The following is a 24,398-nucleotide window of genomic DNA, read 5'->3' as shown; positions in this document are numbered from 1 at the left end:
AAGAGCCTGAGGCTGGGACATGGAGGGACACAGATCACCAGTGTGTCTGAAGTGCAGCACAGGCTGTCTCCTGTCACTGTTTGCCAACAGGCACGTTCCCATCTTCTCCAGATATTGCCATCTTTTCCATCATGATAGTGTCGTAAGGAACTTGTAGTTAACTCCATGTAACACAACCACGAGAGCAATCTAATAAACAATCCAAGCCCTGATTACACAAGTTACAGCTGAAATACACACCACACAGAATAACTTCCTGGACCAAAATACCAGAAGAAAACTGCTGGGAGGACACAGTTAGAAAAACTCTAAACAAAACCAAAAGCAGAGCAATCAGAAAAAGGCTGAGACGTGCCATATAGAAAAGGAAGCTGCTAAGGAGAATTACTTCCAGTAATTCCCCGCTTCCACTTTATTTTTCATCTGAAATGGACTGAATGGTCAGATGGAAAACAGCATCACACATTCCAAAACACTAACTTACTGCACTCTTGGACAGGACCAAGCAGCCACAAGAGGCACGTCACGATCCTGAGATGGAGGGGTGGCCTTTCTGATGAACTTGTCCAGATAATTAAAACATAACCACCTCTTTAAACAAAACTCACCTCTAAGTGAATCTCCTACCAACAAGGTTTTGGGAGAATAGGAGAATGCTGAGAGGAAACACTCACTGCATGGAGGGCTGTTACCTTCTAGTCAGTCTTACCCAGAAGAATATTTGCCAGTGCCTTTATTACAGGCCAGGGAACTGACAGAACAATACAAACATGGCACTGACTGTAATATTTTCATGTCAGGAAAACCTTAAGAGTTGACTCTGAGAAAACCAATAATTAAACCAATTTCATCCCATGCCTGAGATTATTGCCATGAGAAGTTATCTCAGTTTACCACAGAATGGCTGTGGCTGGAATGGCCCTCTGGAGATAATTTCATCCAAACTCCCTGCTCAAGCAGGGACACCTAGAATCATGTGCCCAGGACCACATCCTGGTTGCTTCTGCTTATTTCCAAGGACAGAGACTCTACAGTCTCTGAGAAACCTGTTCCAGGGGTCAGACGCCACCACAGTAAAAATCCAACAGTGTTACCTGAATACCATGTGGAATCAAATTGAACTTGGAATGGACAGAAGCAAAGAAAAGAACAGGTGCTCTTGGTAAAGGAGTTTAGATACAAATATTTTGTAATGCTGCAATTCTATACCTCCCATTGGGTCAATCCCAGTTGTGTTTCCCAAGGTCAGTACTACTTTCGCTTTGTGTACTTTTCCTGTAACTGTTTGATGAATAGAATTAGTTACCTAAGGAAAAACAAAGTCACTGCACTTGAGATGAATTCCAACTTAACTTTACAATAACTGTAATGAAACAAATCTTCCAAGCTTAAAAATGACACCAGCATTACACAAATAAAACCAGATTTTATTAGCCATGAAGGAAGGAGCTTCCTGAATGGGACAGTACTCAAACACAGTTCCATTTACAGAGGCTACCCTTCCCCCGTTGAATCCCCACAGATGCAAAAGCAGCAATAACGTTTTCTGGAAGAAGATACTGAATTCAGAAGAATTGAAGAAAAAAAATCGCATAAATCTCACTTGATTTTGCAGGAAAACAAACCAAGAAAGCTGACTTCTCAGAATCTGGCCAATAGTAGATATTTCTTGTTAATACTAATGAGGAGTTAAATTTGAAAACTAAGTTTGCAGTTCATTACTGCTTTCTTACAGAAAATAACACACAAAGAGAAATAAAAGAACATACCATTGAAAATCTGATAAATATTACCTTTGGGTTCCACTCAAGTTCATTACCAATGGGTGTCACTCTACAAATTCCCCAGCCTGAGGTGGCAGACACTGAAACTTGGCAGGTGAGTGAAGCAGCTGGTAACTTTGGACTTGACATGTTCTGCCTTCATCTATATAGTTAATTTTGACACTACAGAACATATTTCCCTTCTCTTTTGGGGAAATATCTAGCGCCTGAGCCCTTCAGAGTTGGAGAGGAAACAAAGAATGATTATAGTTGGAAAGTGTCTTCACCTACTTGTGTTTCTTCACCTACATGAATAATTTAAACCAAAACAAATCCACATTTTTACCTGTGAACAACTGTTTTCTGACATAAACCATGAAATGCCAGCTTCTCCACATTTTTAACAGCAATCTTATTACCAGGTTCCTTAAATACCCATTAATTCCTTCAGCAAGAATTGTGTATTGGTCCTTCTGCTGATCCACTCTTTGACCAAAGTAGTTTGTTGCACTTACAACGTGGAGAGGCAGAATCTGAAAGCATAAAATACGTTATAAAAAAGACAACTGATGGTTTCTTAAGCTAATGAGACGCTTTCATATTGAAGATGACCTACCTCTTTCCAGCCTAAAGAGATGACAAATACTGCTGTACACATGCATTTCAGAAGATGATGACCTCTTATTACTCCAAAGATTATGAATAATCCTGGATGAATGAATCCTTATGAATGGTAACTGTCCATAGCCCAGTCCAGACTGGACAGAGGTTTATAGAGCAAGATCTATTAGGTCTTGGTGCTATTCCACTTAAATGAACACTAGTGAATTACAGTATTACCTGTCAAGCTACTAACCACTAAGGCATTGCACATCATCCAAGCTTAATTTTAAGTGGTCTCCAACCTTACGATGAGATTTAGAAGAACTGACTGGGGAAGCGTGACGCCTTCCCTCTTTTTGCACGGAAAATGCTTGACATAAGCTACCAAGAACACCAATTCACAAAATGCTGGGTGCATTTCATCCAAAGGCTCATGCTAGGCACAAGTACTGAGATACAGCTGAGTGTATGAGGCCAGACAGAAAAGAAGACCAGAAAGGTAATTTCCACTTACTAAAACCCTAAAACTCTCACAGTGCAACTAGAGATTCTTAAAGGAAAGCAACATGATACCGAGTTCTAAACAAAAGAGACAGTGAACACTTATCCAATTGACAACTGATTTGTAAGACATATATCCAGGCTCTGCAGTCAGCAGAAGCAGAACTAGATGAGGAAAGAGGCCACAACTGCTGCCTTGAGTGCACAAAAGGGAAGTACAAGTCTATAACAGGAGTATTATGAAATCTGTCCAGGTTTCAAGCACTCAAACTGGATATATGTGTGTGTATATCTATATCTATATATAGGTTATCAACGAGTTTGAACTACCAGCTGCCAACAAAAGCTTATTTATTAGGCAGAAATGGAGTGACACCAAGGAATCTGCCCAGTTTTTATTGTCTATTCTCACAACCTATGATTTTTGGGAATGGGGAACACCCATTGATTGCATGACTTGAGCGCACCTGGATTCTAGCTAAAGACAGGACAGGAAGAAAGTGTAAGCAGCTCATCCAAAAAGGAAAGCACCAGCAGTTCTCAGATCCAAGTACTAACCTTGAAAGGAAGCACCAGTGTCTACACATCTGCCCTCAGCAATCATTATCCAAGGTGGAGACGAGACAGACTCTACAGTACTGCTGTACAGGAAGACTCTCTAGTAAAGTCGGGACTGAAAAGCCAAGTGAAGGGAGTTTTGACATACAAAATGTTACTGAGATGTGAAGAACCACTATAGCAAAGTCAAACCAGTAACCAGGAAGGTTTCATGACTATTTAACTACTACAAATGGCAGTCTGAATGTAACAGGATTCTATCAAAACTGTTTTCAAAACCACAATGACACCTTAGTAGGAAGCAACTGCTCCATCTAGAAGAGAGAATTTATATCCCATGTCTATGGACAGTGCAAATAGAGAAAATATTTGGTTCAATTGACAAGGCCAGAATATACTCATTTTTCAGGAAGTCTGCATCAACATGACAGAGAAGGAAAAATCCTCCCTTCAACTCTTGTTAAACAGGCATGATCTTCCACTGCAGCGTTTCTTCACTCCAGAGGATTTTGTTTGCTCTACTACAAAAATAATGACATTTACAGGACCTTTAATCTTTGCCTATTTTGGTTTATGTTCTAAATTGACAGAGGAAAGGAATAAACACAACAAATGCCCTCTTCCCATAGAACATGAGCCTCCAATGCAGGAGAAAATCTAAGGTAAACTCAAAACCACCTACAAAACAATTTTAGGTCAAGCTAAAGATTAAGGGAAAATCTGACACACACTTAAGCAACGGAGAAACTAAAAAAGCTAAAAATCTCCCAAATACCCAAGAGATGTGGGATATGTACTACATTAACATGAAGGTAATATGCTAAGGAGGTATTTAAGATGTGTTCCTGGTACACCAAACCAAGGGAAAAAGCAATAACTGTAACTTACCATCAGATATCCAGGTGTTTGTGTCACTGTATCTGGTATATGCTGGGGCACGTCTCTTTGTAAATTAACTTGATAATGATCCAGACACACTGTTCTGTTTCTACATATTTAAAAACTGGTTTTAGAACAAAGCCCTTTTAGTTGTAAACTATTTTTGATGTGGCTTACAACATCTTTTCACACTAACATTTCATCAGCCCTCAGTATTCAATTTCTGTTTCAAGTAGCACCAATGACTGGAGATTAGACAGAAGTGGCCAAAAAGCTCTTGTTGGACAAGTTTATATAACAAAACCAAAACCCACCAGGAAACTAGTTTCAGAATAAAACAAAGACTAACACTGAATTTTGTGTTACTTGCAACAAGGGTCACCCACACTAGAAGGAATATATGAGGGCTTCATCCAAGGCCCTGATAGAATCCAGTTAGACACAGCTCAGAGAAGTCATCTACTTACCTAATCTGGAGGGACAGAAGACAACAGAGGAGAGAGCAAAGCATAAGCCTTGGGCAATTATGGGCTAGAATACTAATCAAAAAAGAGCCTGAAGTTCCCTCAAGAACACTTGGGCAGGAATGACAATGAATTATGATATCCTGTCAGGCTACATGAGATTGGTCTCCAGAAAATGTTGGTATTTTGATTTTCGTAGCAGTATCTAAGAAGAGTGAAACTGATGCAAAAGTAACCACAAGAAAAAGAGTCATGAGCAAAAAATGGTTTCATGAAAGTATCCAACAGGAAAATTGAGCAAGAAAACAGAAGCAGCATCATTGAGGCATATACCACCTTCCTACACCAGTATGGGTGGTAAGAAAGCTTGGCAATTCCTTACCTGCAAGCCCCAAATGTTTTAAGATGGGTACACAGTGGCCTTGACAATTTCTGGTATTCTTCATCTTTTAGCACCTTGGCAGTCAAACCAGGCAGTTCTGGGGGAACTTCAGCTTCTGCCTGCTGCAAATAGCGGAGGATCCCAAGTGCATCACACTCGTTGTTTTCTGTTAACAGAATGACTGACTGTGCCTTTGTGATCTCTTGGTCTACAGAAGAATCCTAAAACAAATACACACGTATTTTTAACAGCTTCTGTGTATCCACTACTTTGTGATCAAATGCACTATTAACCTGGTAACGGTTTGTCAAACCTTTATCGCATTACAGAAGTTGTCAGGCATGCTGTGTACACGATGAGCAAAGATTCTTGGAGAGGAAAACTGAAATGTGTCACACAGGTGGCATCTGTAGCTTCTAAAGACTGCATGCATTCATCTGTTAAAGCTAAGCACACGGTTTATACACACTTGTAAGTGTACTACTCGAAGCATGTGAAGTGTGACATCACTTTAACAGTGGCTGTTTCCATCTCTCCATCCACTGATTTAAGCATTAAGAAAAAAGGTCCTTCCCAAACCACTTTGTCATGGTTTGCCATGACAGCCTTTTCTGGTGACAGGGAACGGGCTGTAAAGATGGCTCCTGGAAGAAGCTGCTCGCAGCTCTCCCCAGCTCTGAGCCAGACCCACTGCTGGGGCTGAGCCAATGAGCCTCCATCATGACTTTTTAAGAGAACCCTGAAGAGGAGGTTTCTTCCTCCATTCTTCTTTCTTCTGCCCTTTCTTCTTCTGGCTGGTGGCGGTGCAAGGAGTAGGAACAGTGAGAGAAACAACCATGCAGACTCCAAGGTCAGAGATGAAAGAGAGGAGGAGGTGTGCTGGAACAGAGACCTCCCTGCATTCTATGGAGAGAACTGGGGAAGCTGAGGTTTGTTTGCATTTCTTTAAAGACCCTGCAGTGGTAGAGGCTCATTTTGCTAAAGCTGGCCCCAGTCCAGGGGCAGCGATTCACTTCATTAATGGCCCCGAGCCAGGGGCAGTGATTTCCTTCTTTATCACTATGGCCAGAGCAGGCCGTGTCCCGAAGGAGGGACCCAATATCCACAGCTGTAACTGTGGGGAGGAACCATATTGGGATTTATCAAAATGAGACAGAACATAGATAAAAATGTCATCATGAATGCATTCTGTGTCAGACATTCCTGTCAGCCTTTCTTCTAGCTGGCAGAAGGGCAGGGTTTGGGCTATTTTTAGCAGAAGTAGTTAAATTACAAATTCACAAACCTCCTTTATTCTTAGAAGTCAAGATATTTTAGTTTGTTATATCTTAATAATTAAAAGCCCCACTTACCTGTGTAAAATGATGCTCACCTGATGAACCATTTCTGCCTCATCTCCTGAATCAGTGAATGTCAGCACCTTCTGAAGATTACTGTGGGTAAAAGCCAGTATTTTGAGTAACACAGCGGTTCTTTCACTGTCCATACAAGGCTGTACAACCTAAAGGTGGATACAAACCAGAGGGCTGGTAATTCATGCAATCTAGACATGCTTTACTGTGTATTTCTTCTTTTAAGAAGCACGAAGCATTGTTATATGCCAAAGAACATTGGTAAATCCTAAATCTTCTGTTAAACTTATAATGTACAATATACAACTCTCACAAAGGGTGTGAATTTCTGACAGCTTCCAGAAGCAAAATTAAAACCCATCACAATCAAAATCTCACATCGGTATTTTCTTACACGTGTGATTTTTGATGATTTGTCAGTGTTGAAGTTTCTCACTGATGTACCACTGAAGAAGTTTCACACTCCATAAGCACAGTGCACTACCTCAGATAGTCTTAAAAAAAGCCCCAAAACATGGACATTTGCAGTGCTGCCAAATCACTAGACTTTTCACAAAAAGTGATGTTTTTCCAGTTTCATGTCATGCTCAGAATGTCTGGTCTTAGAGACTTCCCAACATTTTCAATCCCCAAATGATTATGTTTTGAGTCACAGAAGAATTCAGATCATACTTGTAACATTTGATACAATTGTTCAGCTCTATACCACACTGACTGGAAGTTCCATGAGAAGACACCTCAGGATATACAGTAGCTTTCTCAAAATATTAGGTCAAATTAATTTCTGCACTGTGTGGCACAGAGCAGTCAAACAAGCATTTTACTAGCTCTGTCTTTGGAAAACTCACTTGTAGTTCTGCCACTCAATCAACAACCACAAAAACATTCTGAACATTCTGGTCACAAACAACTAAGACAGCCTACATTGCATTCAAGTGGCATTAAGACGACAGAAGTATTCTTACTTCCTCAGATTTTCACACTTTTAGCTGCTTCTTTGTTCTGCCCAAGTATTAACAACATTGGATGAAGCTGTCTGGAGCATCTCTGGTACGTTTTCAGTAGCTCAAAAACAAGTTGTGCCTTCTTCCACCCAGGACACAAGATAAGTGCTAGTGGCTAGGTGTGTATGTACAAAAGAGTTACAGCAGAGCATGAGACAACTGTTTAGAATCTTAGTCATTGTACTATTTCAGAATTTAGGGCAAAACTAAAATCCGCAAAACAGGCCTTTCAATGCTTCAAACAGAAGCTTTTAACACCATATCACCTCTTCAATGCAGATGGTACAGGCCCGAGGAACCGTGCACCAAGCTGGAGACAAATGGATGTGCAGCAACACACGGTGAAAGGTCCAAAAGTTTCATAGAAGCAGAAACATCTTGTCTTACTTGGAGCTGTGTGAGCCATTTTCAGTGGTCCCTTACAGCCTCAGTGAGTCTATGTTTCTGTGATCTAATGCATTAGAAAATGAATGACAATGTTTTAAAAATCAAACCAGACATTTCCATTTCACTATGTAACAGCCCCTTAAAAATCAAGCTTCATCGAGTATCAAAGTGATATGACATTAACCACTTGTTAGATATTACTTGATAAATAAACTACAGACTCCCACACTCATGCAGTCCATCTCTGTCAATGTCTAAGCAGATGGCCTAAATAACCTGGGAAGCATCATGAAGATACTCTAAGACTACATCAGATGCACCCATTCTCAACATGCACTACCTTTTGGATCATTCATTGACATTTGCACCTTAGAACACAAAACCTGCAGTACTCTAATATATACATCCTCCACTCCTGTTTCTCAAGGCTTTGTAGCAACTGCTCGACTGCAAAAGTGTAAGAATTGGTGGAATATACAAGAAAGGATTATTTCCTTGACATGAGATGGCAACTACATCACATCCTTGAGCTATTGGTGGCCAACAGTAAGATTCAGTGGAGTTGGGGCCTAAAACTTTTTTCCAAGTAAGTTCCTACAGAAAGAGAAATAAAGAGTTCTACCTGAAAATCGTGTGCTTGAAACACCAACAAGGCAACACAAAGCACTGAGCAATTTAAAAGCCTTTGACCCACTGCATAATACATTTCCTTAACACACAATATGATAAGAGCTCTTCTGGGATGAGGAGTTAAATTCTTACATCTAATTCAAATGCCATCATTTGTAGCAGTGGTTGATAGATCAGATGAAACTGTACAATTCTACAGTCTCTCTGAAGCATAATTTACTCAACCGTATGAACAACCTCCTACACATTCCTCAATCAAAATTAGCTACTATAGTATTTAGTATCTGAAAGTTAAGGTATGATACTAGTCTTAAAAATACTAAATGTAATGTATTACGTTAGCATTACCCTTTCCAGATCTTCAAGAAGTGGTGCTGTTTCCAGAATTGATGGTGGCTTCATTTTCTTGCCAAGAAAGACAAAGTTTCTTTCTTCAAGATTTTGAAAACTCTGAAACCATATGAAATAGATGACAAAGGCAATACTTAGTAGATGGGTTTGAGCTTACATCCAGCTTTAAAACTGTTTTTTTTGAGAAGAATTAGCCAAAGAAATGTAAACACAAATGAAGTACAACTCACACACACGTCACACAGCACAGTGCTGAGACTCCTACTGTCCCCTGACTTGGCCATTGCCTCTGTTTCTTGCTTTTTTTCTTTTCGTCTCTTCCCCTGCATTTTTTTTTCCCTTCATATTTTCACAGAGGCACCATCAACTTTGCTGGCTTGCTGACCTTTGGTCTGGTCTTGTTGCTGATGTGGCTGGATTCAGTCCCTGATGTCCCTCCACAGAGTCCCTCCACAAAGACCACTCTTGTAGCCTCAACACTACCCACACCTTCCACATACATGACACACGGTTGCAGAGGTTAAATGGAAGTTATATCCTGGAATTACCTGTTGCTCATTTTCAGTTCTATGTGTCTTCAAAGGATCAGAATTTAAGCACTGCTGAAGCCTGAGAAATATACAAATATTAAATTCAATGCAAATGCAAAAGGAAAGTGTAATCGATAAATATCACCAATATTTCTAAAATGGCACGAAACAGTTCACCTACAAAATATCTCTGATGTATTACCTGTGCCAACAAAAACCCTCAAATATGAAAGAAGAAATCAAAAAGGACCATTTTGGATGTAAAATTTACTATTAGGTTTTAGGTATCTGAAAATAACCCGAAGGTTTTTTTACCCAAGACAATTGGTGGGTTCCTCAACTTCAGAAGAAAATCAGATGGGACTGCAGGAAAAAGGTGTCTTAAAGTTGCAAAAACATGAAACAATGTATCTTTGCAACAGTTAAAACTTGAATTAAAAACACCCCTCAGGTTGTTTACATATGCAGCAAGTGATCTGCAGCATAATAAAAGCCTTGCACAAGTCAACTCAGTCAGATTTCATTCAGCTGGAAAACTTTATCAATCACACTAAGAATAAAAGAAGGCAACTGAATATGCTGAGTGTGCAGAAACGTACTGCCTCATCACAGCCTTGTTTTCAAGCTACTGTTTAGAAAGAATTGCTATTTTTACTGTGGTCTGGATAAGTATCAGCAGCTTCTAATGGCCTCCTTCCCCAATACCATGTGCACACATCTTGTCTTACCCTCTGCCCTTTTAGCTGTCTAAGAAGAGTAACTGGAAACATACTACAGCTCCTAATTATCTGGCTACACAATTGGTTCAAATATGTAACATACTGTACCATACCTGTCTGTGTGAACTGCTGGATTTTCCTTGAAAGGCAATCCTGGGATTGTTTTGACAATCTATCAAGAAAAGACAAACCCTTTTCTGGCAGTAAAATACTGTTTAAGAGCAACATTTTAGAAAAAAAAGATTACTGAGCTCAAGGTGGTTTTCTTACCTAACCGAATTTTCTTCATTAAGAATCAAGCATGCAACAAGAACATCAACCACACAGGAGAATCAGTTCATGTTCACAGCTCAAGCTATAGCTCTGGCAGCTCCTTCTTTGAAGAATCCACCCCTGTATTCCCCCAACAACTACCAAAAGCTGGCCACACAAAACCACTACACATCTTCACAGCACTAGAGCAAGTGAGTACAAAAGGAGACACAACCTGTTCAAAGTCCATTGTTGCAATCTAAAAACCAAAACCACCAGAACCACAAACTTGAAGGACAATGTTCTCTTTTAACTAGATCAAGAGTTAGTCCCAGATTTGTTACAGAAAAGGACGTGATAGCTGACTACAGTATTCCTAATCTGCCTTACAGATGCTTCACTTAATTCATTCTGACATTTGAATAGAAAATCTAACACTTACAGATGTGGTAGTTTCACTGTCATCTGTGTTGGAGCTTTGTCATGTCTTTTCAAGAACAGAACCAGATACAGCAAGATCTAGAAAGACAATTTTAAAAGATGCAGAAACACGTTTGTGATTATCTGAATCTATGAAAGGCCAGTGTTTTTACAGTTGGTTGCAACTGACTTCTTTCTCTGCTTGTCTCATTTTCTAATGGCAAAAAGAACAACCAAAAGACAGTTGTATTTACATAAAGATATGCAAATGAACCGAGGGAACAAGGACAGAGGATATTTATAGTGATTCCAGTCTGTTTTAAACAAGACAACTCACAGAAAACATTCAAGTTACCTCTGTGTAGAGAAATCCCTCTGAACTCAAATCAAACAGTAAGATATCACTGATCAATGCTACAAGTTATTTCAACAGTATCTAATGCTTTTCAGCATATCAACAAATGACCCTGCAATTCACCCTTTGTCTTATCAAGTACAAAATGCTTTAGAATATTCCTGCATCTGCTGATTTGATTGCTCTTTGTAAAGTCTGATACATAGGCAGTGTTTGTTAGGATACCTTTTGTTCCACTTGTTGGATTCCAACTGATACAGTAGTTCAATATATCCAGGTAAAGACAAATGATGCACTGCATGAATGATTGCTGCCAACACACACGGTTCCCACTTGTTTCAGGATCTGTTGATACCTTCTGCTGGAGCAGCACTGTCCTCAAATCAAGTGCAGGATTAACAACTTTCATTGGAAGAGAGTCAAGATTTAATGATGTTTGGGTCTCCTGATAATCTGCTGAACTCACTGCATTCTCTTCAGCTTGCTCAAAATGAGCAAAGCTGCTTAAGACGAGATCATCATTAACGCATACCTAAAAAACCCAAGTATTTGACTGACCAGAATCAACAAGCAAGTCACCATCACATACTGCTTTAGAATTTACTTGAAGCTGGAGACAACAGGAAGACATATGCAGTATGTACAAATGCTTTCTGAAGAGTACTCATTCCAGGGCAGGAAAGTTGGTCATATCTTCCTCTATGTTCTCCAAACAGGTGTTACTTACCAGTTTCATGCTTTTGCCTAAAATTCTGTGCTCAGTTTTCTATCAGCTTTCAACATTTTTAGAAAAACTAGCTTAGTTTTGTGTCCCTTTGATTCAGAGTGCATCCAAACCTGGCAGGAAAAAACAATATTCAACTTCAAAGTTCTTACTGGCTCAGAGAGAAGTGACACTTGCCAACTGTGATTGTGAACAGAGAAGGTATTCAAATTAAGATGTAATCCAAGTTATTGTCTACAGTGAAGACCACAGCTCTAATGTTAAAAGTCTTGGTAAAATACTCCAAACGGCAGCAGTTTTCAAACACATTTATTTTTGTCTACTAGGCAGCTGCTTAAGTCTGACAGTAGCTGCAGCAGAGATTTAGCAGGAGTTACGCACTTTGGTAAGTGCAACGAGCTTTCTTCCTTTCTCCCAACTGTTTGGGAATTCAGCCTTATGCACATATGAACTTGTATTTATTTTCATAACACCATGCAACTGCCTTCTTGAAATATCTTTAAGTGTATCACAAAGAAGGACAAGAGTACAGTAAATTCACATAGTTGTTCATCTGAAGTACTTGGGGGACTTCATTTGCTTGTCAATACCTTCCAAAGCGGTTCACAAGTTTCCACCTCACAGAATTCATTCCAAAGTTCACAAACAACAGATTTAGAAAATAAATCTTCTAATAAGTTAATGATTGCACTTCTACTGTATATGGCAAATTACAAAATTCACTTGCAAATAACACTTTTCGGTCTTAAATTTGTCACAAAGTTATAACTTCTACAGCACAGTGCACAAAGAGGTTTGTAGAGAGAAAAATATCTTACCTTTTCACCTTTTATTGTCACATAAAGGAAAACATCAGATGTGGTATCTTCTACAGCACATACTTTGACTGTCGTCTGGGTAGTAGCAAAACTGAGTGATGGTGTTTCAATGACGCAGCTGCCTGTTCTTTCCTGCTCTTCTCCAGCCCAGTGTTTCCTCACTAACCCAGCACCTGGAAGAGCAAACAATGGGTGTTTTAAAAGTCTCCCTCTCACTGCAGTGGTGACAAGTTTCTGTTGATCTCCTGGGGACTTTACTTTGGGTTTGGTTTGACATTTGGACCACCTGGACTTGAGAATTCTCCCTCCCTTTTCCACCCGCCTTTTCACATTTGTTGCCTGGGATTCTCCCTTTATAGTTCTTGCTGGACATTTATCCACACTCTGTGCTCTGCACTTGAAACAACCAGCAAATGATTTCCGATGGAACCTGAGGCTCTCTGCACTGGCCTGATGCAAAGGCAATTTGCATCAAAACTCCTCCAAAATCCTTTTTTTTCTCTCAGAATTGCACCAAAACCTCATTTTATCCCTCACAACTCCCCCAAACCCCACTTTTCCCCCTCAAAACGCTTCCAAAACTCCACTTTTTCCCTCAAGATGGCACTTTTTTACCCAGCAGTTCCAAAAATCCCACTTTTTCCCTCAGAATAGCACCCAAAACCCACTTTTCCTTTGAAAATACCTCCAAAACCTCACTTTTTCACTCAGAACTCCACCAAAACACCACTATTTCCCTCAAAACTGCACCAAAACCCCGCTTCTTCCTCACAAAGTTCCCCAAAACTGCACTTCTCCCCTCAGAACTCCACCAAATCTCACTTTTTCCCCTCAAAACTGCACCAAAACCCCATTTTCCGCCTCAAAACACCACCCAAACTCCACTTTTAACCTCAGAATTTCCACAAAACCCCACTTTTCCCCTCAAAACAAATTGTTTTTTCAAACATCCACCCAAACCCCACTTTTTCCCTTTAAACATTTACCAAAACCCCACTTTTTCCCTCAAAACTCCACCCAAATCCCACCTTTTCCCCTCAGAATTGCACCAAAACCTCATTTGATCCCAGAACTCCATTGCTTCTGGCCCTCAGAAATGTACTCCATCCCCACTTTTCCTCTCAAAACTCTTCCAAACTACACTTTTCCCTGCAAAGCTGCACCAAAACCCACTTTTTCTCCTAAAACTCCAACAAAACCTCACTTTTGCTCTCAGAAATAAACAAAAACTCTACTTTTTCCCTCAGAATTGCTCAAAAACACCGCTTTTCCTCTATCAAATTCCACCCAAATCCCAACTGTTTTCCTTTAAAATGCCACCCAAACCTCACCTTTCCCCTCAGATTTGCCCCCACACCTCATGTCATCCCTCAGAAATCCCACAAACCCCCTCCCCCAGCACCCAAACCCCCTCCCCTCAGCACCCAGAGCCCTCCCCAGCACCCAGCCCCCCTCCAAAACTCCTTCCCCAGCACCCAAACCCCCTCCCCAGCACCCAGGCACCCTCCCAAACCCCCTCCCTCAGCATCCAAACCCCCTCCCTATCCCCCTCCCCAGCACCCAAATCCCCTCCCTAGCTCCCAGGGCCCTCCTCAGCACCCAAACCCCCTCCAAAACTCCTTCCTCAGCACCCAAACCCCCTCCCCAGCACCCTGAGCCCTCCCCATCCCCACCCCCCATCCCATCCCCCCCCAATACCCCATTAACCCCTTCTGTGCCGCCGCCCTCCCCAGACGTGGACGAGTGTTCGGGCCCCCCCCGCTGCCAGCCCGGCCGCTGCCTCGACACCGCGGGCTCGTTCCGCTGCCTGTGCCCCCCCGGCCTGGCCCCGCCGCTGCCTCCCCCGCGCCTGAGCCGCCCCCCGCCTTATTCATTGTGTAGATCAAGAGATTTAAGGCAGGGGGGGGCGGCATTGTGGCCCTCGGGATGATGGCGGGGGGGGGGGCACCTATGTGTGTGTCCCCCCTTGGCACGCGCTGTGCTCCCCCCTCTCAGTGTTGGGGGGTCGCGGGGGGAGGTTTGGGGGACCCCCCACCCCAACACACACTGTTACAGAATAAAGGTTTTGTATAAAATGAGGGGGGTTTGTTTCGCACCCCCCCCCCGTGAGAAATGGACGGGCCGAGGGGAGGGGCGGGGCCTGGCGCTGAGGGGAAAAGGGGCGGCTTTGGGTCTAAAGGCGGGAAAAAGGGGGTTTTGAGGGGAAAAAGGGGTTTTGGGGTCTTAAGGGATAAAAGAGGGGTTTTGAGAGGAAAAGGGGGGGTTTGAGGGGAAAAATGGAGGCTTTGAGGGGAAAATGGGAGGTTTTGGGGTCTAAAGGGATAAAAGAGGGGTTTTGCGGAAAAAGGGAGATTTTGGGGTCTTAACGGATAAAAGGGGGGGTTGAGTCGAAAAGGGGGGTTTTGAAGGGATAAAAGGGGTTTTGAGAAGAAAATGAAAGATATGGGGGTCTAAAGGGATAAAAGAGGGGTTTTGAGGGGAAAAGGAGGGTTCTGAGGGGAAAAATTGAGGTTTTGAGGGGAAAATAGGAGGTTTTGCAGTCTAAAGGGATGAAAGAGGTTTTGAGGGGGAAAAAGGGGGGTGTTGAGGGGAAAAATTGAGGTTTTGAGGGGGAAAAGGGGGGTTTTGGGGTCTTAAGGGATAAAAGGGGGGGTTCAGTCGAAAAGGGGGGTTTTGAGGGGATAAAAGGGGTTTTGAGGAGAAAATGGGAGGTTTTGTGGTCTTAAGGGATAAAAGAGGGGGTTTGAAGGGAAAAAGGGGGGATTGAGGGGAAAACCGGAGGTTTTGAGGGGATAAAGAGGGGTTTAGGGGTCTTAAGAGTTAAAAGAGGAGGTTTTGAGGGGAAAAAAGGGGTTTTAGTAGGGAAAAGGGAGGTTTTGAGTAGAAAAAGGAGAGATTTGGGGATCTTAAGTGTCCTGGTTTAGGCCCATCAGGGAACAAAGACCACGATTAGCCTCCAGTATGGAAGAGGCTGAGAATTGCTCAAGGGCAGGGAGAGCTTAATTGCCGCTGAAGGTTCAGGACAAAGCAGACCAGGCCACTCCGTTTGGGGAAGAAAACAGAGAAACAATTTAATGCAACGTCAACTAAAACATACCCCCAAAAACCCAAAACATAACCAAAATGAAACAACACAGAGCAATACATCAATGAAGAGTCCAACCAGCCTTTTGAAGAACACCTTCTTGCCACCCCTCCCCTCTTCCCGGGCTCAGAGCCCTGATCCCGGGGCTTTTACCTTGTCCCCCCCTGAACGGTTCGGGGGGGCAGGCAGTGGGGGTTTCAGTCAGTCTGTTCCCGATAGCTTCTGCCGTTTGTCCCTCCTCAGGACGGGTGAACTCCACACCAGCCCTCCCTGCGAGTCCGTGGGGTAACTCACACGCATGGCAGCCCTGCACGGGCTGCTCCGATGCCCACTGACTCCAAAGGCTGCAGCTCGTCTCTGCCTCTCGTGTGGGGCTGCTCTGCGGCGTGCAGGCTCTCCAGCACGGCCTGGGCCATGGCCCCTCCCCACACAGTCCCTCTCCTGTCCGGGCTCACTCACACGGAGCTGCTGGGAACTCTCGCTCCTGCCATGGATCTCCAGAGGCTGCAGGGGCACAGCTGCATTCTCGCCACGGCTTGCAGAGGGGTCTCTGGTCTGGTGCTTCTCCTTCCTTCCTCCTTCTCTGGCTGAAGGGTCCGCGTGGTCGCCTCCATCTCGTGTCACTCTTACACCTCCTGCCTCGCATTCCAAATTCCCGTCCCCTAAATAGTGCTGGCAGAGGCGCCAGATTGGCCCAGCCTGGCGGAGGTGGGTGTGAACCCAGGAGCCGGGGGAGAGTCCACAAACTCTTTCTCGGGTCTTCACTGCAACCCGCTCCCCCTGTTACTAAGCCAAAAGCTGCTCCTTGCTAAACCAGAACACAAATAAACAAAAACTCTACTTTTCCCTCAGAATTGCTCAAAAACACCGCTTTTCCTCTATAAAATTCCACCCAAATCGCAACTGTTTTCCTGTAAAATGCCACCCAAACCTCACTTTTCCCCTCAGATTTGCCCCCACACCTCATGTTATCCCTCACAACTCCCACAAACCCTCAATTTTCCCCTCTAAATCCCAACAGAAAACAACTTGTTCCTTCAAACCTCCACCCAAACCCCCACTTTGGACCTCAAATAGTTACCAAAACCTTCCTTTTTTTCTCACAACTCCACCCAGACCTCATACTTTCCCCTCAGGACTTCCCCAAAAGCTCACTTTTCCACTCAAAACTCTACCAAATCAAACACTTTTCCCCACAGAAATACCCTCAAAACCCCACTTTTGCCGCCTCAGAAAACCACCAAAGCCCCCACTTTTCCCCTCAGACATGCCCAAAAACCTCCTTTCATCCCTCACAACTCCACTGAAACCACACTTTTTCTCTCACAATTGCGCCAAAACCTTATTTTATCCCTCCAAACACCCCCCAAACCCTACTTTTCTTCTCAAAACTCTACCAAAACCCCACTTTTTGCCACCTAAGTTCCCCAAAAACCCATTTTCCCACTCAAAACGCCACCCAAACCTCACTTGACTTCCGAATTGCCCCCAACCTCATTTTATCTCTCAGAACTCCCCTAAACCCTCACTTTTCCCCTCAAAATCCCAACAAAAACCCACTTTTTCCTTGCAAACTCCACACAAATCCACACTTTTGCTCTCAGAATTGAAACAAAACTGCCTTTTAGCCCACAACTCCACCGCTCTTTGCCCTCGCAAATGTACTCAATCCCAGCTTTCCCCTGCAAAACTGCACCAAAGGCCCACTTTTTCTCCCAAAACTCCAACAGAACTCCACTTCTCCTTTCAGAAATAAACCAAAACACCACTTTGCCCCTCAGAATTGCTCCAAAACCCCACTTTTCCCCTCAAAACTACACCCAAATCCCAATTGCTTTCCCTCACAATTACCCCAAAATTACCGTCTTTTGATCCCTCAGAACTCCCCCAAAACCCCACTTGGTTCTTCAAAACTCACACAAAACCCCTTTTCTCCTCACATCTTCCCCAAAGTCCCTCTTTTCCCCTCAGAATTACTCCAAAACCTCACTTTTTCCATCCAAACTCCACCTAAACCCCACTTTTGCTCTCAGAAATTTACCAAAACCCTGCTTTTTCCCTCAAAACACCACCCAAAGCCCACCTTTTCCCTCAGAAATGCCCCAAAAATCTCATCTTTTCCCTCAAAATTCCACCCAAATGCCACTTTTCTTTCTCAGAAATGTACTCAAACCCCACTTTACAGCCTCAAAACTCCTCCAAAATCCTTCTTTTTCCTCTCAGAATTGCACCAAAACCTCATTTGATCCCTCACAACTCCCCCAAACCCCACTTTTTCCCCTCAAAATGCTTCCAAAACTCCACTTTTTCCCTCAAGATGGCACTTTTTTACCCAGCAGTTCCCAAAAATCCCACTTTTTCCCTCAGAATAGCACCCAAGACCCACTTTTCCTCGGAAAATACCTCCAAAACCTCACTTTTTCACTCAGAACTCCACCAAAACACCACTGTTTCCCTCAAAACTGCACCAAAACCCCGCTTCTTCCCCCAGAAGTTCCCCAAAACCGCACCTTTCCCCTCAAAACTCCACCAAAACCCCATTTTCCCCCTCAAAACACCACCCAAACTCCACTTTTACCCTCAGAATTTCCACAAAACCACATTTTTCCCCTCAAAACCCCACCAAAACACTTGTTTTTTTCAGAAATCCTCCCATACCCCACTTTTTCCCTCAAAACTCCACCCAAATCCCACCTTTTCCCCTCAGAATTGCACCAAAACCTCATTTTATCCCACAACTCCACTGCTTTTGGCCCTCAGAAATCTACTCCATCCCCACTTTTCCCCTCAAAACTCTTCCAAACTACACTTTTCCCTGAAAAATTGCACCAAAACCCACTTTTTCTCCTAAAACTCCAACAAAACCTCACTTTTGCTCTCAGAAATAAACAAAAACTCTACTTTTTCCCTCAGAATTGCTCAAAAACACCGCTTTTCCTCTGTAAAATTCCACCCAAATCCCAACTGTTTTCCTGTAAAATGCCACCCAAACCTCACTTTTCCCCTCAGACATGCCCAAAAATCTCCTTTCATCCCTCACAACTCCACTGAAATCACACTTTTGCTCTCACAATTGCGCCAAAACCTTATTTTATCCCTCAGAACCCCCCCCCAAGCCCTACTTTTCTTCTCAAAACTCTACTAAAACCCCACTTTTTGCCACGTAAGAGGCAGGAAGGAAAAACCAGAACAGGGAGCTATCTTCAATCCCACCCATTTGGACTGCTCAGCTCCCACTGAAATAACACATGCCCTCCCTTAACGTATACCACTGCGTATGGGAGCTACAAGAAAGCAGGAAGGCAGACCCCAGCTACAGTAGTAAGTAGGTCCCCATGCAGTCTATCAGCCAGCACGGTGTCACATTTGCAGCTGCTTTCCTGTGGGAGCTATCTCCAATCACACTCACTTTGACTCCTCAACTCCCATTGAAAAAGTACACACTGTCGGTAGAAGTTATATATCTCAATGGGAGATATAGAAAGCACAGAAAGAACCACTTAAAAATCAATGGGTGTAAGGGAACTAAAGAGAAAAAGGGACAAAATGGGGACAGAGACTAAAAGGGATGTGGAAAGAGAAGAAGAGAAGGGAACGAGGAAAGGCAAGGGAAAAAGGAAACAAATAGGGCAGCAAATGGATGAAAAGCAACAGACAAAATGAAAAGCAATTAAGGGAACGAGGGGAAAGTTGAAAATGAGCGTCAGGGAACCACTATGGACGTGCAGAATGGACATCTAATATACTTTGGCAAAGACATTGGAGGCAAAAAACCATCAGCATGTCAAGAACTGTTGTGCTCATAGTGGGGTCAGCACAAAGGACACGGGCAGCGAGTCAGAAGGAAACAGGCTGATTGATACTGACATCTAAAGCGTGAGCATACACTACACTCCATCCACCAACTGCATCCAGTCATGGACAGTAACTAAGGAAGAGACATCGGCAGGTGCCTGAGTTCTCATCACCCAGACCCGCCGTGGCTGGGGAGCCCCAGTGCAGCCAGGACTTGCAGAACCTGTTGCTGCAACTGGGGAGTCCCACGCAGCGCGTCCGCTCGTAGGGGAGGTCTCCAAGAAGGTCCAGCTCTTCTCTTCTCGAATCAACAACGTCACATCACTCCCAAAGCGGGAACAGCTGGTTGCACACTGCATTGAGATCCCCCCCGGAGCCTGGCCAGGGATCAGGGAGGAACCAAGGGAGTTTCTTTCCCTGTTCGGCTCTGATCATGTATTTTCACGCCAGGCCAGACACCTGGTTTCATGACCTCGACAGTTGCCTCCAAACAAGCAAAGGAATCTCGTGGCATCTCTCTTCACTAATGACTCTATTCTGTCTGGCTACGTCTGTCACTAATCATCACACGTATTTCACTGATCATCAGACACTCACTTCATCTCCTATTTGGCTGTGAGGTTCATTAGAGGTCAGCTTGAGTTTGGGGCCTGCTGCTCAGGCCTCAGCACTTCAGTTGGTCTTTTGACCTACAGGTGAACTCTCACAACATTTCTTTTCCTTTGTTGGCCACATAAAACATGAAATGAGACACGGAACAGAGATTAGAACAGTGGCTGCAAAGCCACCAGGCATTGCCAGCCTGGGCCCACGGTCCTGTTCCATCCCGCCCTGGGCTCAAGATGTTGATCCATCATTTGGGTTGCAGCGGCCAAGCCAGCCAGGTGCCTTCTGAGGCACAGCCAATAGCTCCTCATAGTATGTGATGAGCAGCTCTGCCATCCACATTTGCTAACAGGAATCCACAAGTGATGACAAAGCATCTGCTTGATGTGGCCTGAGCAGAGCCGGGCCAAATACCAAGCCGAGGTTGCTGCCTGACGTGCTTTTCCTCATAGTCCTGCATAAATAGGGAAAAAACCCCAAATCCCCAGGAGTTAGAGGGTTTTAGCACTTCTGAAATATTTTAGATACTAAAATATTATGTCTAAAGAGGCCAAAAGTCAGTAGAAACCTGACCCTTCAGTGCAGCAGCTGGGACTGACCCTTCAGTGCAGATGCATTGGGCAGCAGCTGGGACTGACCTTCAGTGCAGATGCATTGGGCAGCAGCTGGGACTGACCTTCAGTGCAGATGCATTGGGCAGCAGCTGGGACTGACCTTCAGTGCAGATGCATTGGGCAGCACCTGGGACTGACCTTCAGTGCAGATGCATTGGGCAGCAGCTGGGACTGACCTTCAGTGCAGGTGTATTTGGCAGCAGCTGAGACTAAGGGTTTTCTAGACAGGGTGTTTTTCCCATGCCATTGGGTGAACACAGAGAATTGCCCCAGGGTTCCAAGAAAGCTCTTTTTTGGGGGGCTCATTTGAGAGTTATTTCTGACTCCACCTCAGAGCTCAAGATCAGGGATCTCAGTTGAGACCTGCCCACCAGTCCATGGGGTAAGAAGCCCATTGTTATCCACTGCCTCCATGGTGAGAGTCCTCCTGAGAAATGCCAGTCTTGATGAGTGGATGGAGTTGCCACCAACCTTCCTGTATTCCTTGGAGCTTTTCTTCAGAGCCTTTTCAATCAAGATGGTAGAGTTTGGCCTGGAAAGATTGGTTCTGGACAGTGAGGGCCTGGAGGGCAGACACACCAATAAACACCCCAACCATGTTCTCACTCCTCTTCCACTCACATGAGGCAACATGTGCTCTGAACCCACCAGGGAGCTGGACAGGGCTTAGAAAGCCCTGCCATGGGCTGCTTGAATATGCAGTGCCTCAGGGAAGCCCGAAACCCCCGCAGCACCTGCGGCTGCTGACCCTGCCTGGCACTGCTCTGTGAAACTGTCACCCTGTTGCCTTGGGCTGCAGCAGAACAAGCCTGTCCTTCCTTCAGATTGCTGGCATTTCTATCTCAGGCATGAAAGAGCCCATTGGTGTGGATCCTGGAGTTAGAAAGAGGCAGGAGACAGCCCACCCCTGCTTCCATCACCTTGCTGGGCTTCTAACGTGGCAACAGGCAACGCTGAGTTAGTGGTGTGGACTTTCAATGCTCATCCATCTCAGAGCTGGACACAGCAACAAGATGTTCTTTTAAGCAATTGTGTTGCTGTTACCATCCAAAGCATTCGCTGAATCCCAGAATGGCAGGAGTTGGGAGGCACCTCTGGAGAGCACCTAGAGGTGGAGGCCATCCACTGCTCTCCCCTCATCTACCCAGCCAGCCATGCCATGGTAGAAGGCCATCACCTTGGTTACACCTGGTACCTCTCTCTGTGCAAGAGTAAAAGTCACAGCTGCTGTGAAACTGGTGTTCTTCTCTGGGACCTGACACCAGTGCTCTTTGCACAACTGCTGAGCTGCCTCAAACTGCCACAGCCACATGAGAAATAAAACAGTGGAACTGCCAACCTGGAGAGACAGGGCTGGGGAATGAAACAGGGGAGCTGCCAACCTGGAGAGACAGGGCTGGGGAATGAAACAGTGGAGCTGCCAACCTGGAGAGACAGGGCTGGGGAATGAAACAGGGGAGCTGCCAACCTGGAGAGACAGGGCTGGGGAATGAAACAGTGGGGCTGCCAACCTGGAGAGACAGGGATGGGGAATGAAACAGTGGAGCTGCCAACCTGGAGACACAGCTGCATTTGAGCCTTTTCCATTTGGTGAGCACTGGTCAGTTCTGGGGAAAAGACAAAGACAAGACACAAGACTTTGCTCAGAGAATTGCGAGGTCCAAGAGCACAGACATCGTGAGCAAAGAGCAATTTGGGATGCAGTCTCAGGGCATGGAGATTGAGTAGGAAACCAATAGCAATATCTCCTGTGACCTTGGTCAGTTGTTGGGAGGATCAAGACTTCTGACCTAAATTTAGCCATGCCATGCTGGATCCCATCTGTGCCTACAGGAGAAGGGAAGAGACTGTTCTCAACTCATGGGATGCTCTGGCCTGTGTCTCTGATGGACAGAGCACAGAGCTAAGCAACAGGGCTGACTTTGGGGAAAGGGCTGGAAGAACCTACTGGAGCTCTTTGAAAGTCAGGGACTCGTCCTTATGTGAAAAAAACCCAAAGGAGACTGTGCAGAGAGCTGTTAAATGTCAGCTACAGCACGTGGAGAGACACGTCTTTAGTTACTGAACCCACAGGCAAGAACCAGCTCTGTCTGCAGCATCAAATCCCGCGGAGCCATTGGAATACAGACCCGAGGGAACGGTGCTGAGGGGCAGGTTTGGGATCCCAAAGCCGCAGAGCTGAGGTGCTGAGGGCCACGGTCAGTGGTGGCTGTGGCAGGGTGAGGGCAGGGCTTGGACTCCAGCAGAGCCCCGTCGGCAAACGCCCGGGCGAGGAGCAGCCCCAGGCGGCCGCGGGGCCGGGGCTGAGGGGACGCTTTGTCACTCGGGGCTGCGGCCGCACACTCACCCAGCCCCCGCCTCTGCCGCCCGGCCCTGCTCCCAGTCTGCCCCGGGAAAGGGACACGAGCGGGGCAGAGACTGGCACCGTCACACACGGACACCAAAGGATGGGGTCAACAGAAGATTCTAGAAGCCCCTGTGATGCTGGAAGGAAGCAAAACACTGGAAAGCAGCAAACGGATCCAAATGGGCTCAGAAAGAACAATGACAAACCAAAGGGTGTCGGGGAACTGGAGAAAAAGGGATGAAATGAGGACAGAAACCATGGGCACAGCAAGAATCGTTCTGCTGGGAGCGGGGCCAGCACAAAGCACACAGGCACCGAGTCAAAAGGAAACAGGGGCAGTTTTATTGACAACTCAAGCACTAAGAGAACCAGCGAAATAACACAACAAACGGAGCCCAGCGACAGCGTGAGGAAGGCAGAGCCCCTCACTTGAACTCCAGTTACCCAGAGAAAATACATTCAAAACAATACCTAGAAAATACATGAAGGAAAGGACATGAGCAAACAGCAGTTATCACTGTCCACACCCGCTGTCCCTGCTGGCATCTGAGGCTCTCCTGATTCGCCATCCTCCCATGCACCCACACTCTGGAAATGCAGCTGCACGTTGGGTTTCCCCAGTTGCTTGTAACAAGAACTTTGATGTAAGGAAAAGCTCTGGGGAGCGGCGTGTTCTGTGAAGAGAGACAAGGAAATGCAGGCGTTCAGAGCAACAGTGCAGCCATATCTCCCCCTGCCAGCCCCGCTCCTGCTCAGGGATCAGGCTCCTCAAAGCAGCTGGGCATCCTCTGCACGCCGGCCCCGCTGGGGCTGCGCCTCCTTCCCTCGGCCCTTTGCCTCTGCTGCTTGTTCTGTGCTGACAGAGAGGCCCAGGAGGGGCTCTGACGTGTAGGGCAGCTGCTGGGCAGCCCCACCAAGCTCCCGCTGTCCCCTGGGCTCGCCTTCCCCTGCAGCCTGAGGGCAGGGGACAGAAGGGGCTGTGCTGGGAGGAGAGGACACTGTCCCACCCGCCACAGGCCACAGGATGCAGCGCTGGTGCTGCCCGAGGGCTTTTGGCACTGGGCACCCCTCTTTCTGCAGGGCACAAAGGCCTTGTGCAGTGTCTGTGTGTGCAGCTGGCTCTGCTGAAGGCAGTGGCTGCAGCCAGAGATCTCTCAGAGCTTGTGCTCCCACCCGCCCGATCCTGCCCGTGTTCTGCTTTTGCTGCCACCACCACACGCTGCTCAGCTCTCACAACCCCACCAGGTCTCTCTCAAAGC

This window comes from Colius striatus, unplaced genomic scaffold (assembly GCF_028858725.1).
Source record: "Colius striatus isolate bColStr4 unplaced genomic scaffold, bColStr4.1.hap1 scaffold_38, whole genome shotgun sequence".
NCBI classification, from domain to species: Eukaryota; Metazoa; Chordata; class Aves; order Coliiformes; family Coliidae; genus Colius; species Colius striatus.
The sequence above is the reverse complement of the archived record's forward strand: the minus strand, read 5'-3'. Positions refer to the sequence as shown.